This window comes from Zingiber officinale, chromosome 3B, assembly GCF_018446385.1.
Source record: "Zingiber officinale cultivar Zhangliang chromosome 3B, Zo_v1.1, whole genome shotgun sequence".
In the NCBI taxonomy this organism is placed as follows: Eukaryota; Viridiplantae; Streptophyta; class Magnoliopsida; order Zingiberales; family Zingiberaceae; genus Zingiber; species Zingiber officinale.
Window position 1 is genome coordinate 96,912,451 of NC_055991.1, and position 15,072 is coordinate 96,927,522.

The window sequence follows — 15,072 nt, forward strand, 5'->3', positions numbered from 1 at the left end:
GTTATCAACTACTAGGTCCATCACTTGTGAGCTGATTCAGTAGAAAGCAACACTGTGTTGCTCTATCTACAACTGAGTCAGAATATATAGCCATAGGAGAATGTGTTGTACAACTATTATGGATGATGCACACTTAAAAGATTTCAACTTAAACCTTACAAATGTAAAAGTATTAATTGACAATATTAGTTCAATTAATTTAACAAAAAATCCAATGCATCATTCCAGAACCAAACACATTGAAATTAGGCATCACTTTATCAGGGATCATGTCACTAAAGGAGACATTGAACTCAAGTTCATTGAGTCAAAGTCTAATTTAGGTGACATATTTACTAAACCCCTCCTTGAAAGTGAATTTAGCAATCTACGTAGAAAATTAGGGATGTGCCTAATAGATTAGGAATTTTAAAATTGTGCTTAATAGATTAGGAATTTTAAAATTATTTTCAAAAATAGGTATTTTCAAATTCTAAGGTAAAATGCTTTCAAAATTTCCTATTTTTAGAATTTCAAAATAGTTTTAGCCTTAGACTAGAATAATTCCTTAGAAATCATGTTCCCCTAGGGCTAGTACTTGAGCATCTCACCAACACCCTAGGATTCCCTTGTTTATGATTGCCAAACATAGAAAGGGGTGAGATGCATAAGCAGATTGCCTGGACTTAAGATGCTTATGTCAGTGCATCAATATAAGTCTAGGCGTTAAATACCAAATAGATATTAATCAAGTTAAGTCATTCAGTTTAGTCAAACACTACCTGATACTTAGACTTAACTTGACTAATCAAGTGAAAGCTGTTATCCTCTAAATAGTCAGTGAGTAGATAACTGGTTAGACAAATTTTATAATATCAGGTTCAGGGGGAGGATAACTATCTTTATACTTATCTTAAATTATTTCTTGCAAAATACCTCTTTTTAAATCAAGTCAAAACTAAGTATTTTAAAAAGTTATTTGAATTTTTCAAAATTAGTTTTGAAAGTTAAAATCATTTTTTGAAAATTAGCTTTACCTACAAATTTTAAACTTCTTTCAATTTTGAAAATAACAACTTCTAAACTTAGTTTTTGATTTAAACCTTCCAAACTTAATGTTAAAAAGTTATCTTTGAAAATTGGATTCTTCAGCTTTTGAAAATCATATTTAGAATTCAAAACACATTTTTGGAAATTGGTTTAAAAACATATTTTACTTAGCTTCAAAAGTTGGTTTGAAAATTAAATTTTACAAACTGAGTCTTGAAAAGATAAAATCTTATTTAGTTTTGAAAGTTAAAAAGTTAATTCACTTTTCTATGTTTTACTCCCCCAAACTAACCTGACTTACATTTCCTTTACCTTGCATTCTTTAAAGTTATCTTGCCATTCTATGTTTTTTTTTTATGAATGCCAAAGGGGGAGGGTTAGGTGGTTAAGTTAGTTAAAAAAATAAAAATAACAAAACTTAAAAGCTAACTTAACAACCTTAAGAACCTTAAGGTTAAGTACCTTATGCTTGTTTTTACTTGCATATCTATCACTAACTTAACCAAGTTGTCATTGCATCAAAAAGGGGGAGATTGTTGGTACGATTAGCACTAACGGTCTAACTCAAGTTTTGATGAATGACAAAATAGGTTAAGTTAGTTTCGTTGTTATCTAACACTCTGAGCAAGTGTGTAGGAGAAATCCAGACAGGTCGACGGGCTGACCTGATGTCTGGCACGAAGCTCAGCTAGGTCGACGAGCCAACCGGATAGCTGGCACGAAGTCCAGCTAGGTCGACGGGCTAACCAGATAGCTAGTGCAAACTCCAGACGAGTCGAAGGGTTGACCGGACGTATGGCAGGTAAGTGGAGGTAAGTCACTAGAGGGGAGTGACTGTGAGGACGTGTTCCCGAGAAGGGAACTTAGGCGCCGACCCGACTTAGAACCATTTCGGAACTCTAAGTCGAGATCTTGACTAGATTCCAGTCTCGGTGAGATGGAATCTAATTAATATTCTGTTATGTTCTAACTCTGTTTTGCAGGAGACTAATATTTTTGTGCAGGGTTAGAACCGACCGGGATCGGTCAACCGAACGTTTGGATCGGTCGATCGAACCCCCAAGCAGTAGCTGATCAGAGCTCCAGTGGATGAACCGGGTTCAACTAGGGGATCGGTTGACCGAACATGGTTATCAGTTGACCGAACCAAGGATGAGCGTTGACTGGATTAGGCCAGGTGGATTGGGTCAGAGCAGCTGATCGGTCGACCGAACCAAGGATAGAAGTTGACCAGATCAAAGCAGAGCGAGCAGATCAGATGTGGTGGAAGTCATCTGATCGGTCGACCGAACCGGGGATCGGTCGACCGAACCGGGGATCGGTCAACCGAACCGGGGATCGGTCGACCGATCCGCTTCGGGTCAACACAGATCCCGATCTTCAAGGATCTGGATCAGTATTGCAGAGGCTATTAAAGGAGTCTCGAGGTGCAGCTTCAAAAGACAACTCAAACAGATCAATCGGTGATCTTTGATGCTGCTCACACTTCAACTATGCTCTGTCACTCCAATGAACCAAAGCTTCAAAAGTTCAGTGTTTCCTTTTCGTTGGTATACTTTACTATTTTCTAATTGTACTTCATCTTTGTAATCATTTACGAATTGATAGTGATTGCCCATCGGAAGCACCCTTGTGTGCGGGCCTTGGAGTAGGAGTCGCCAAAGGTTCCGAACTAAGTAAAAATCTTGGTGTCCTTTTTCTTGTGTCATTTATTCTTTTTCCGCTACATACTCTTTCAAAATTTCTAAATCACTATTCACCCCCCCCCTCTAGCGAAACTCTACAATCCAACACAGGTGGCGGTGGTGCCGGGTACACCGCAGGCTCTGCTGGTGGAGGTATCGGGTTTGCCATGGGTGGTACAGTGTGTACGGTATGGGTGGGTACCTCCAACGAAGCCATCAGAGTCTGAGAGCCCGACGCACCCGTAGTATATTGAGTCTGTCCCTGACCGACAGACTCAAATCTAGTAAGGATCTCTGGCGAGTCCGTTGCTAGAGATTCTAAAGTCCTCTTACGTGGTCGTCCAGCACCACGTCTCGCAGCTACTCGTGTAGATCTTCTCATATCTGTTAAGTTATACCATAGATATTACTATAAGTAACAAAATTATAAAATTACCTCTTTTTTTTCCTATTTACCGTCAAGAGATTTTCCGTCGCTGCCCAGTCCCCATATATAATCTCGGAATCCCGTATGAGAAGATTGACGGAAATTCGTACAAATCCAAAACAAAATTCCAAAACATAATCATAACAGAAATCCTACAAATCCGAAAATACCAGTTTGACTCGCAAACCGAGCTCTGATACCAAAAATATTGGTATCAAATTAACACGCAAAACCAAAATATGAAAACCAAGCATGATAATCCTACAGGGTTTACAAGATAATCCTTATGAGCTCCTCAAGGGGATATCATCAACCTAGATTACTAGGACGCAGTTTCACTCTATAATCAACAACACACCATATAAATAATATCATTTCCCAACTTATCGGGCCTATTGATTTAACGAGCTAAATCACACTCTTTGATAAATTAAAGAAATAAATATTAAATATATGTACTTGTTATTATATCATGATTAAGAGTACGCACTTCCATAATAACAGAGGTTTTGTTCTTTAATATAGTCAGTATAAAAAGAAATTACCTCAAATGGTCTTGCTTAATACACTCATAGTGTACTGGTGTAATTTATTAGTCAAGATAAACTAATACCTAATTACACTACAACCACTCCAATGGTTTGTCCCATTCCATCTTGGTTGTGAGCAACTGTTTATAATTTATAAGGAACTGATAACATGAACTTCTGTGTGTCTCCTCACACTATGTTATCTACAATATAAATTAAACGGACAACTGCACATAGCATAATTGTAGACATTTGACCAATGTGATTCTTATTTCAAAATAAATGTTTATACAAAAAACTAGACTTTTAGTATACACTCTAACAATCTCCCACTTATACTAAAAGACTATGCTGCCATAAACGCTGCCATACATCTGATTCTCATCCCTTCAATATGCCGATCAAAAGCTTTCGTCGGAAGGGCCTTAGTGAAAGGATCTGCTAGGTTATCTGCTGATGCAATCTTGGTGATAATAACTTCTCCTCATTTTACGATGTCTCATATCAGGTGGTACTTGCGCTCAATGTGTTTACTCGCCTTATGGGCTCGTGGTTCCTTCAAGTTTGCTACTACATCGCTATTATCACAATAAATTGTGATAAGTTTGGACAAACCAGGAATCACATCTAAGTCCATCAAACAGTTCCTGAGCCATACAGCTTCTTTGGCTGCCTCAGAGGCTGCCACATACTCAGCTTCCATGGTTGAGTCTGAAACACATTTCTGCTTAACACTCCTCCATGCTATGGCTCGACCTCCTAAAGTAAACACATAGCCTGATGTAGACTTACTATTATCCCTATCTGATTGGAAATCAGAATCTGTGTAACTCATAGGGAGCAAATCATCTGCTTGGTAAACTAGCATATCATCTCTAGTCTTCTGAGATACTTTAATATATGCTTTACGGCAGTCCAATGTCCCTGTCCTGGATTACTTTAATATCTGCTAACCATGCCCACGACAAAACAGATATCCGGTCTCGTGCATAACATAACATACATTAGGCTTCCTACAGCTGAAGCATAAGGAACTGCCTTCATTTCTTCTATCTTTTTTGATGTCTTCGGAGACATCTCTTTAGATAAAGATACTCCATGCCTAAAAGGTAGAAAACCTTTCTTGGAGTCTTGCATGCTAAAACGAGCTAGGATCGTATTGGTATATGAAGCTTGGGATAAGCACAACATTCTTTTCTTGCGATCCCTTATTACTTTGATCCTGATAATATGTGCACATTCTCCCAAGTCCTTCATATCAAATTGCTTGGATAACCATACCCTTACTTTCGACAACACTTTGATATTGTTTCCAACTAACAAAATGCCATCTACGTATAGTACAAGAAATACCACCACGTTTCCATCTCACTTCTTGTATACACAAGACTCATCCGGACACTGAATAAATCCATAAGACTAGATTACTTCATTAAACTGGATGTTCCAAGACCTTGAAGTTTGCTTCAATCCATAAATAGACCGATTGGGCTTACATACTAGATGCTCTTTGCCCTTTACAATAAACCCTTCTGGTTGCTTCATATGGATGTTTTCTTCAAGACTTTCGTTAAGGAAATTTGTCTTGACATCCATTTGCCAAACCTCATAATCCATATGAGCAGCAATAGATAAGAGTATCCAGATAGACTTTAAGCATAGCTACTGGAGAAAAAGTTTTCTCATAATCGATTTCCTCTTTCTGAGTATACCCCTTCGCAACAAGCCTTGCTTTGAAGGTTTCCACCTTCCCGTCTATCTCTCTTTTCCTTTTGTAGATCCATTTGCATCCAATAGTTTTTACACTATTTGATGGTTCTACTAGATCCCAGACTTTGTTAGAATACATAAATTCTATTTCTGAATTCATTGCTCTTTGCCAAGATGCTGCATCTTTATCTTGGAGTGCCTCGTTATATGTTCGGGGATCAGGTTCATGTTTACCTGGGATCAAGTCCGAAAACTCCCCCAAAAACATGAATCTTTCAGGTTACCTCACAACCCTCCCACTACGATAAGACACTGTCTGTAGTTGTGTATCATTTGTGATACGTGTTACAGTTTCTTGTGATATTTCATCTTGTACTATTGGTACTAAAGTAGATGTGTCCTCTCTTATTTCTTCTAGAAAAATTTTACTCATGGGCTTATGGTTTATTACATAGTCTTCTTCTAAAAATTGAGCATTCGTGCAAACAATGACCTTCTGATCTTTAGGACTATAAAACAAACTACCTTTCGTTCCTTTGGGATAACCTATAAATAGGCGAACTTCTGTACGAGACTCTAACTTATCAGTATCTCCCTTCAGTACATGTGCTGGACTACCCCATATCTGAATATGACTCACACTAGGCTTACGCCCATTCCACAATTCCATGGGACTAGAGGGTACTGATTTAAAAGATACCAGGTTCAGAATGTACACTGTCATTTCTAAAGCATATCTCTAGAATGAATTTGGTAATTCTGAATAACTTATCACCATAAGAGTCCTATTCCTTCATTCTGCTACACCATTCTGTTGGGGTGTACCAGGTGCAGACAATTGGGATTAAATCCCAACCTCCGATAAGTAATTCCTAAACTCTCCTGAGAGGTACTCACCACCACGATCAGACCGTAGTATCTTGATATTTTTACCGAGACGTTTCTCCACATCAGCCTTGTACTCTTTGAACTTATCAAAGTACTCAGACTTGCGGCGCAACAAGTAAATGTACCCATATCTCGAATAGTAATATATAAAAGTGATGAAATATTCGAAACCACCTCTCGCCTGGATAGTCATAGGTCCACACAAATCAGAATGAACCAATTCCAACACATCATTTGCTATATACCCCTCGGCCTTAAAAGGTCTCTTGGTCATTTCTCCTTCCAAGCAAGATTCGCAAGTTGGAAAGTTTTCCAACACTAATGAACCCAAGAGTCCTGTAACAACCCAAATTTCCTCATTTCAAGTCCTAATAGTACTTAAAAATATTTAGAAATGCTTTAGAAATATTCTAGAGATTTTTAGAAATTTTAAGAATATTTTTATGTAATTTTCGGAGTTCGTTTGGTATTTTTACCAAAAGAAACGAATTTGAGGCAAAAAGAGGTCGGGCCGAGGTTCGAACCGGAGACCTCTAGTTAAGCAAAGTCTTAAGTTATTTCGGATGACCAGGAACCCAGCAGGGTCGTGCTGATAAAATAGATAGCGAAATTAATTTAAGGGATAACAGAGAACAGAATACCCAAAATATAAAAAGGGATAAGTTAAGAGAGGAATTAGGTTTTCTTTTCTCTTGTCCGATATTTTTTTTCCTCCTCCTCTCGCGCGTGGCGTCGGTCTCTGCTTAGGCGGAAACGAAGAAGAAGGCTAGGGCTTCGTCTCCGGCTGCCGGCCAAGGGGAAATTCTGTGAGTTCTTCACCGATTTGAGACTCTCTCATCAAGGAGAGCCCGTAGGCATGAAGAAGAGGCCGAAATTTTGAGCTCTCCGAAACCCTAGAAGCCTATCTCGCCTGTGAGTCAAGGAAATTTGTAAGTACTTCTCACCTGCAGTAGGAGTAGCTCTCGGATTCTTGTTCTTCTTGTTTTTCTTCGAAGCATACTGTAAGGAGCGGTGCTTTTGAAGCGTGCTGCCGTGAATCTCAAAGGAAGAAAATAAATTGTGTAGTTTAGGCATGTGATTTGGATTTCTTCATGCCCGGTAATTAGAATTTCATATTTCAAGCTTTATTTTTCTGTTTGTGACCTTGATGTGCAGTCCGGGTGGTGCTGTAAAAGGGGCACGAGCAGCTCCCTTTGGAGGTTGCTGTGCAACTCGGGTTGTGCTGAAAAAGCGGCACGAGCAGCTCCCTTTGGAGTTGGTTGTGCAGTTTGGGTTGTGCTATGAGAGGGGCATGAACAGCCTTACTGCTTATTTTCGGTTTGTGTATCCATTGAATATGAACAGTTTTTTTTAGCTTGCTGTTAATTTCCAAGGTATTCTTCTATTAGAAATATTAACAAGTAACAAGTATTTTATTTGAAGAGGCTAGTACCCGACTTCCGAGGTTGTCGTTAAATAAATCCAGGTGACCGGTTCCGAGGTCTCGGCCCTGGTAAGACCAAGGTCTTCACCCTCGTAGAACTGGTGGTTCGCCACCTCAGTCTCTATTAGGGAGCGCGCTTTGGTACTACGCCTGGGCCCAAGAGAAGCTTATAATTATTTTGAAGTAATAAAAGTATAAACTTAGAACAAATAAAACAAGCTTTATATAGGTATGTAAATTCCAGCAAGTTTAATTTGTTTTGGAGCTTGCTGTACAGTTTAGTTGCTTTGGAGCTTGCTGTGAAGTTTAGTTTGTTGGGAGCTTGCTGTGCAGTTTCGGTTAGTTCTAGGAAAGGGGCACGGGCAGCTTCCTTTAGAGATCACTGTGCAGTTTTGGTTTGTGCTATGAAGTAGGCATGAATAGCTTTACTTTTGGGAGTGTTCTGTTGGATTTCCGTGGCTTAATTAGACCCTTTTGTTATCAAATGTTTAACATGCTGTTAGATTCCCTTGGTCATTGATTCTTTATCATGCAGTTCTATTTTATTTTAGTTTAGCATGTCAGTTTCAGATTTTATAGAAGCATTTCAGATGTAACTTTTCAGTAAGCATTCAGTTTTAGTTTTGTTGTATGTATATATATATGTATATGCACATTGAGTTTTGTGAGTAGACAGCACTTACTAAGCATTCGCTTGTAGTTGTATTTCCTCTTACTGCAGATAAAGGAAAAGGAAAGTTATAGTGAAGGAAGGTGACAAGGAGGTACGGGATGGATGTGTGATGTCTGGACTATGGAAGCCTTGGGACCTTGCTAAAGAATTTATTAAGATTTTGTATTTAGACTGGTTGTGAAATTTAGGTGGATTAAGTCCTTCTTGCATTGTTGGAATCATTCTTTCATGTTGATGGTTTATTCATAGAATATTTTTATGTATTTAGAATTCTTTCATTTAAATTTCTATGCACATTAGTTCCATTATTTGAGTTGTATCACTGTTGCATGCATGTGCAGATTGATATATTTTAGTTGTGAACAAATGTTTGAGTAGGGTGTTGAGTAATTGTATGTTTCGAGTTTTCATAGAGTACTAAGTATTACTATCAATATGTGAACAACACTAGTTAAGTAAAGTTTATAGTTAAGTAACGTCCCACTCTCATAGACTAGTAGAGAGGAGGGTGGGGTCGCTACAGCTGGTATCAGAGCAGTTCTCATTCTCCAGCATCACACACACATCAGCATCAGCCTTGTCGTCTTCAAGTAAGAAAGTACTTAAATTCTTTTATTTAATATGTCTTTCCTTATTATTTGCAGTAAAGAGAAATCCTTAGAAGTATTTGCTTATATGTGCTTAAGTGAGATAAAAGTTCTTGTTTTGTTTTTCTATGTTTTTTTATATATGTTTAGAGGGTATAGAGACGATTTCAGGTTTTCTCTCTCTGCATGACTAGATGGCAAGAAGAGGGCGTCCTCGTACCGCTCATACTGAGGACCGGACTCAGGAGAACGAAGAGCCCAGAACAACTGAACTTGATCTCTCTGAAGTTGTTGCTCAACTTCAGAGACAAGTAGCAGAGCGGCAACAAGTGATTGTCAATCTGATGGCTAATCGGCAACTAGTACCTCCCACTCCCCCAACTATAAATGTGGATACCCCGGTGGTGACTGAGGTTCCACCAGCTGCCCTGGAAGTCGCCACAGCACCTAAAAGACAAGAAGCATATCTGATACAATGGCTGAAGCTGAAGCCAGAAAGTTTCTCAGGCACGACTGAGCCCTGGGATGCTCAGGCTTGGTTCAAGACACTAGAGAGCACAATGGAGCTTCTTGACTGGCCAGAAGTCGAGAAGGTCAAGTGTGCCTCCTTCTGCCTATCTGGAGATGCTCGTATGTGGTGGGAGAGAGTTAAGAGCAAGAGAGCAACCAACCAGATGAGCAGGGATGACTTCGAGACAGAGTTTCACGAAGAATTCTTCCGCCAACGGATCACCAATAAACATTATGAGGAGTTTATAAAATTCAGACAGGGTTACCTGTCAGTAGAAGAAGCAGTCAAGAGATTCAACAGGCTAGCTCGTCACTGCCCAGAGCTAGTAAGTACAGAGAAATAACACTTAACGTGAGTAGTGGAACTCACCAACCACAGACTGGTGAAGAGCTGGTCAGCAGAGCATTAGTCGTTGAGCACTATCTGAACAGCATCAAGGCACAACAAACGCAACTCAAGCCAGTCAAGATGGAGGACAAGACAGCAGAGAATCAGAAACCCCAGGCAAGTAAGCAAAACTGGAAGGGCAAAGATAACAAAAGGAAACGATGGAATACAGGAGGCAGCCAAAATGGAGGTCCAGTAGACAAGTAGGCCCAGTTCCCTCCCTGCCCTAAATGTGGGAGACTACATCCAGGAGCCTGTCTTGTGGGTATGACTTGATGTTATTTGTGTGGTTAAGAAGGACACCTGGCTAAGGCGTGTCCTAACAAGCTCAAAGCACCTCAGCAACAGGCAGCGCAATATGGGAACAAGCCTCAGTTACACTACATGCCTGCAACTCTGGACGGACCTCAGCTCAGTCAAGGAAGGTTGGAAGCCCCACCAGTTCCAGCCAGTGCCAGGGTATTCTCCCTCATTAAAGAGGAAGTTGCTAGTGCCTCCACGGTCGTAACAGGTCAAGTAGTTATTTTTCAGCATTTAGCTACTGTACTATTTGACACTGGGGTGACTCATTCTTTTATATCAGTACCCTTTGCCAAGGAATCTCAGGTGCCTACAGAGAGCATAAACTCCAAGTTCTTGACAACCCTACCTTCTGGGGAAATCATGGAGTCCAACCAGTGGCTTCGGTGGACTGCCGCAGAAGGAAAGTGATTTTCAGCCCAGAAGGTGAACCATCCTTTGAGTTTATGGGAGTGACGAAGAGGAAGACTCAAAAATTCCTCTCTTCCCTAACAGCTCACCAAATGTTAGCTAAAGGGTGTACTGGTTTTTTGGCGTACATTGTGAATGCAGAAGAACAAAAAGGACCCAAGCAGGAAGATGTTCGGGTAGTCTGTGAGTATCCAGAGGTATTTCCAGAAGAGCTACCTGGACTACCTCCCAACAAAGAAGTAGAGTTTGAAATTGAGTTAGTTCCTAGCATCGGTCCAATTTCCAAAGCTCCATACCGGATGTCTCCAACAGAGCTGAAAGAACTACAAGAACAACTCCAGGAGCTGCTTGACAAAGGTTTCATCCGCCCTAGTCATTCACCATGGGGAGCTCCAGTGTTGTTTGTTAAGAAGAAAGATGGATCTATGCGGATGTTCATAGATTATAGAGTGTTGAACAAAGTGACAATTAAGAACAAGTACCCCCTTCCCAGAATAAATGATCTATTTGATCAGTTAAGGGGGGCAATAGTGTTCTCTAAGATAGACCTGCGCTCTGGATACTATCAGTTGAAAGTGAAAGAAAGTGATATACCCAGAATAGCTTTCAGGACCAGATATGGACACTACGAGTTTGTAGTCATGCCTTTTGGAGTGACTAATGCACCTGCGGTCTTCATGGACTTAATGAACAGAGTGTTCAGAGAATACCTTGACAAGTTTGTCATCGTGTTCATTGACAACATTCTGATCTATTCAAGAACCCCAGAGGAGCATGACACGCACTTGAGAATAGTACTGCAGACCCTTCAGCAAAAGCAGCTTTATGCCAAATTCTCAAATTACGAGTTCTGGTTAGATCAGGTGGCATTTCTAGGTCACATCATCTCTAAAGAATGTATCCAGGTGGATCTTGTCAAAATAGAAGCGGTCAACAACTGGTGTAGACCCAAGAACGCCAGGGAGATCAGAAGCTTCCTTGGTTTAGCAGGATATTACAGGAAATTCGTAGAGGACTTTTCCAAGATAGTCTCTCCACTAACAGCCCTAACTAGGAAGAACAAGAAGTTTGAATGGTCAGACAAATGTGAGCAAAGTTTCCAGGCCTTGAAGAAAAGACTGACCAGTGCTCCCGTTCTGACTGTTCCAGAGAGTGGCAAGAGTTTTGACATCTACAGTGATGCTTCCAAGATGGGCCTTGGAGCTGTACTCATACAAGAGGGGAAGGTTATAGCTTATGCTTCCAGACAACTCAAAGACTATGAGAAGAACTACCCCACTCATGATCTTGAGCTGGCAGCTGTGGTCTTTGCACTGAAACTCTGGCGACATTATTTGTATGGAGTTCAGTACAGAATCTTCACCGACCATTAGAGCTTGAAGTATTTCTTTACTCAGAAAGACTTAAACATGAGACAGCGCAGGTGGCTAGAGTTAGCTAAAGATTATGACTGTGAAATCCTCTACCATCTAGGTAAAGCGAACAAAGTGGCGGATGCACTAAGCAGAAAATCCAGTGCAACCCTGATGCCCTTGTCATCATTAGCACTGCCACTGTAGAAGGAACTATCAGACTTTGGAGTCAAAATTATTTGTGGACAGCTCTTTGCATTGACCTTAGAGTCAACCTTACTTGAGGATATACAAAGAAGGCAAAGTGAAGATCCAGCTATCCAGAAGATCAAGCAAGGGATACAAAAAGAAGAAAATTTAGAATTTCGGGTATCAGACAGTAGAATCCTTTATCAGGGGAGCCGCCTTTGTGTCCCCAATGATGAGGAATTGAGAAAGAAGATTCTAGAAGAGGCTCATAGTACACCGTACTCCATGCATCCTGGTTCCATCAAGATGTATCAAGATTTGAAATAGAGATTCTGGTGGTCTGGACTCAAGAGAGATGTTGCAAAATATGTCGGTACTTGCCTGACATGTCAGAGGGTCAAAGCAGAGCACCAGAGACCAGGAGGAGTCCTACAACCCCTCCCAATACCAGAGTGGAAGTGGGAAGAAATATCCATGGACTTTATAACAGGTCTTCCAAGAACCACCAATGGGTACGATGCGATATGAGTTATAGTAGACAGGTTGACAAAGTCTGCCCATTTTCTAGCCATCAAGGTGTCTCACTCAATAGAGCAGTTGGCGTAGCTATATGTTAAGGAGATGATCATACTTCATGGAGTCCCTAAGTCGATTGTTTCTGATAGGGATGGACGCTTCACCTCTCATTTTTAGGAGTGTGTCCAGAATGTATTAGGCACCAAACTCAAGTTCAGCATAGCCTTCCATCCCCAGATTGATGGACAGACAGAACGAGTAAATCAAATTTTAGAAGACATGCTCAGGGCTTGTGCGTTAGATTTTAAGGGTAGTTGGTGCAAGTATCTATATTTAGCTGAATTTGCCTACAACAATAGCTACCAGGCCACTATCAAGATGACACCTTACGAGGCACTGTATGGTCGAAAGTGTAGATCACTCATTTGTTGGCAAGAAGCAGGTGAAAGGAAAGAAATGGAAGTGGAGTTGGGCATTCAGACAGAGATGATAGATGAGACCACTCAGGCTATCCAGAAGATCAGACAGAGAATTGAGACTGCCCAGAGCAGACAGAAAAGTTATGTGGATGCACGCCGTAGGCCACTTGAATTCCAAGTAGGGGATTCAGTCTTTCTCAAGGCCGCTCCTATGAAGGGAGTGATGAGATTTGGAAAAAAGGGCAAGTTAAGTCCCCGCTATGTAGGGCCCTACCTGATCACAGAGAGGATTGGGAAAGTAGCTTACAAGCTGGATTTACCTCAAGACATGTCAACAGTACACAATGTATTTCATGTCTCCATGCTAAAGGAGTGCCTCCACGACTCTAGCCAAGTGATTCAGCCTCAGTCGGTGCAGATTCAGGAGGATCTTAGCTATGAGAGCAGAACTTACGGATAGTGGACAGAGAAGTTAAGAGGCTAAGGAACAAAGAAGTACCACTAGTGAAGGTCATTTGGTAAAATCAGAAACACTAGGAAACTACGTGGGAGCGTGAGGACAGTATGAGACAGAGATATCCAGAATTATTCTAAGTTCGAGGACGAACTTTTTATAAGGTATGGGGAATTGTAACAACCCAAATTTCCTCATTTCGAGTCCTAATAGTACTTAAAAATATTTAGAAATGCTTTAGAAATATTCTAGAGATTTTTAGAAATTTTTAGAATATTTTTATGTAATTTTTGGAGTTCGTTTGGTATTTTTACCAAAAGAAACGAATTTGAGGCAAAAAGAGGTAAGGCCGAGGATCGAATCGGAGACCTCTAGTTAAGCAAAGTCTTAAGTTGTTTTGGATAACCAGGAACCCAGCAGGGTCATGCTGATAAAATCGATAGCGAAATTAATTTAAGGGATAACAGAGAACAGAATATCCAAAATATAAAAAGGGATAAGTTAAGAGAGGAATTAGGTTTTCTTTTCTCTTGTCCGATATTTTTTTTCCTCCTCCTCTCGCGTGCGGCGTCGGTCTCTGCTTGGGCAGAAACGAAGAAGGAGGCTAGGGCTTCGTCTCCGGCGGCCGGCCAAGGGGAAATTCTGTGAGTTCTTCACCGATTTGAGACTCTCTCATCAAGGAGAGCCCGTAGGCACGAAGAAGAGGCCGAAATTTTGAGCTCTCCGAAACCCTAGAAGCCTATCTCGCCTGTGAGTCAAGGAAATTTGTAAGTGCTTCTCACCTGCAATAGGAGTAGCTCTCGGATTCTTGTTCTTCTTGTTTTTCTTCGAAGCATACTGTAAGGAGCGGTGCTTTTGAAGCGTGCTGCCGTGAATCTCAAAGGAAGAAAATAAATTGTGTAGTTTAGGCATGTGATTTGGATTTCTTCAGGCCCGGTAATTAGAATTTCATATTTCGAGCTTTATTTTTCTGTTTGTGACCTTGATGTGCAGTCCGGGTGGTGCTATAAAAGGGGCACGAGCAGCTCCCTTTGGAGGTTGCTGTGCAACTCGGGTTGTGCTGTAAAAGGGCACGAATAGCTCCCTTTGGAGGTTGTTGTGCAATTCGGGTTGTGCTGAAAAAGGGGCACGAGCAGCTCCCTTTGGAGTTGGTTGTGCAGTTTGGGTTGTGCTATGAGAGGGGCACGAACAGCCTTACTGCTTGTTTTCGGTTTGTGTATCCATTGAATATGAACAGTTTTTTTTAGCTTGCTGTTAATTTCCAAGGTATTCTTCTATTAGAAATATTAACAAGTAACAAGTATTTTATTTGAAGAGGCTAGTACCCGACTTCCGAGGTTGTCGTTAAATAAATCCAGGTGACCGGTTCCGAGGTCTCGGCCCTGGTAAGACCAAGGTCTTCACCCTCGTAGAACTGGTGGTTCGCCACCTCAGTCTCTATTAGGGAGCGCGCTTTGGTACTACGCCTGGGCCCAAGAGAAGCTTATAATTATTTTGAAGTAATAAAAGTATAAACTTAGAACAAATAAAACAAGCTTTATATAGGTATGTAAATTCCAGCAAGTTTAATTTGTTTTGGAG